Genomic DNA, 2,730 nt, shown 5'->3' on the forward strand with positions numbered 1-2,730 from the left:
TGACGTCAGTAGGCCGGCTAGCGTGACCAGCTAGGCCGAGACTGAAGTTTAGATTTCGTAGAATGCAGACGACGTGTCAGATATAAATACGCAATCACTTTCTTTTTTTGTAGATTTGGTCCCTATAAATAACACAGTAACCTAGAAAAGCTAATTTCTCCCAGTATTACGCCGACTTTATGTCGGAATTACGCATTTTATTCTCGTTTCCTTGCAACGATGAACTTTTCAATAACTCACATGTGCTTCATAGCAGTATATTAAGACGTTTCGTACCCGAGATTTGGAGATACAAGTTCAGCAAAAAATTTTGTGAGGTGCCTACTAACATTAATTGCAGACTTGCAATTATTTAAGTCTGTTATTTGAAATGCATTACCATGTTCCTTCCTATATAAATGACAAACTAATATGAAAGTTTCTGACAGCTGCAACATATCTTTCACACCTTTATATATGAGGGTGGCATAATAACAATAATTTTAACGAACGTTTTTTGTGTATTGTTCATTAGTTCGTTAGATTTTTTTTAAATCACAGGTCATACACAGTCTACACATCTTTCTGAGTCAGAATGAACTGGGGACCTTGCTGTAGGATTTGCTTAAGAAGCATGACTGAAATTCATCAGTGCATTAAAGTTTATTTCATAGTGGCCACCTCCTCCTTACCAGTACTAATCAGAGCATTTAAGGACTGAGGTTATGGGTAAGAAAGAAGTTTCATAATATGTGTCAACAGTTACGTAATGTTTTTAATTTTCTATTAACTCCCTCCTTCTTGTAACATATTAAATGATCATTTTGGAGTTTGGTATAATTATTTAACAATATGTTACACATAATGGAAACTAGCTTTTTGTAGATATCAGTAAGTGGCCTTCCGCAGAGACATGAATCTGTTAGGGAATCAGTAGGGAATCTGAACACTGAGATGTAACTCTCTTCCTTGCTGGATTTGTAGTTGCTGTTGCAACCAGGAACACATTTTTCTGGCATCTGCAAATTGAATGATGCATTAATTGCTAACATCAAAATACAATTATGTAAAAATAGCAAATGAGAATTTGAGTGGACTGGTTTCTCCTACTGCTTGGACATCACGAAACACAAGTCTACAAATAGAATCAAATGTGTAGAAATATTCATAATATTAACACCAAATAAATTAGGAGAAGATTCTGATACTAAACTTATGAATTCAAAACTTTATTTTCAAATTATATCTAGAATATAGTAGAACTTTTGTTGCAATTGTGTAGACGAAAGTCGATCACGTAGCACACTTGCACATATACATGTAAAAACACTACAAACTTCACAGAATTGTTACTTACATTGTGTTATATCTTCGCCTGTAGTCACGACTACTTGCTATAATTTTTGTAGAGTCCAGTATAGCATAATTACACTGTAATGCCGGATAAAACAGACACCGCGAAAGTACGTAAACAACTGTTTCCGTTTGCTACCTTACAGCCACAGCCATGCGGTAGGCCTTAACGTAACGTTGCCACATTTCAGTCCTCCGCCTCTAATACAGGCGGCCGTGATCGGAGAGTACCAGCGTATATCTTTGGATATCTGAAATAGTAATTATTTTGTCACAGAAATTTAAAGGATAGTGTCAATATTAAGGTTTCTTCTGTATGGCTTAGCTGCGATCAGTTGTAATGATGGGTGAAACTTCCTGGCAGATTAAAACTGTGTGCCGGACCGAGATTTGAACTCGGGACCTTTTCCGTTGGCCTACGGCAAAGACCCCGAGTTCGAGTCTCGGTCCGGCACACAGTTTTAATCTGCCAAGAAGTTTCAGAATCAGCAAACACTCCGCTGCAGAGTGAAAATTTCATTCTGAAAACATCCCCCAGGCTGTGGCTAAGCCATGTCACCGCAGTATCCTTTCTTTCAGGAGTGCTAGTTCCGCAAGTTTCGTAGGAGAGCTTCTGTGAATTTTGGAAGGTAGGAGACGAGGTACTGGCGGAAGTAAAATTGTGAGGACAGGTCGTGAGTTGTGCTTGGGTAGCTCAGTTGGTAGAGCACTTGCCCGCGGAAGGCAAAGGTCCCGAGTTCGAGTCTCGGTCCGGCACACAGTTCTGATCTTCCAGGAAGTTTCAAAATCAGTGCACACTCCGATGCAGAGTGAAAAATTCATTCTGTAATGATTGCTATTGGGCACACAGTACTAATCACCTAAAACTTGCACCGCAAATATTGCGGAAGCAGAAAGACCTATTGACGTGCGGTTTTCACAAAATGGAAGTCAAGGGACTGTGTTGTTGGCCAAACCACAGATTGTAATAAAACTTGTAAAGTGTAATTTTTGTGCAAACATACAATTTTATAAGTAGAATGATGCGTATTGCCGTAAAAAACTGAAGGTCGGGTAAATAAGGTAAATTAGAATGTAAGGGTGTTCGTTGCGGAACTCTAGTGCGAGTCGTTTACAGGATATCGTATCTTGAAAAGTACTTGTATAATACCTGTGGTAGCACAAAGTGAAGAACAACAGAAATGCATGCATTACATTACAACGTGGTCAGACAGAGATTCCGAAATCAGATACTGGATTGTAATGTGTACCCATGAGCAGATATAGACTCAGATCACAATATGGTAGTGATGAATGGTAGGCTGAAGTTTAAGACACTAGTCAGGAAGTATCAAGAGGCAACTAAGTGGGATACAGAAGTACTAAGGAATGACGAGATACGGCTGAAGTTATCTAAGG

The 2,730-nt window shown here is 38.9% G+C and overlaps 1 non-coding gene across 1 annotated transcript; it reads left to right on the forward strand.

The window, feature by feature from the left end:
* Positions 1–2,014: 2,014 nt before the first annotated feature.
* Positions 2,015–2,089, forward strand: Trnap-cgg (transfer RNA proline (anticodon CGG)). The gene has a single exon. It is a non-coding gene; the product is annotated as a tRNA-Pro (tRNA).
* The last annotated feature ends 641 nt before the right edge of the window (positions 2,090–2,730 follow it).

This window comes from Schistocerca cancellata, chromosome 7 (assembly GCF_023864275.1).
Source record: "Schistocerca cancellata isolate TAMUIC-IGC-003103 chromosome 7, iqSchCanc2.1, whole genome shotgun sequence".
Taxonomy (NCBI): Eukaryota; Metazoa; Arthropoda; class Insecta; order Orthoptera; family Acrididae; genus Schistocerca; species Schistocerca cancellata.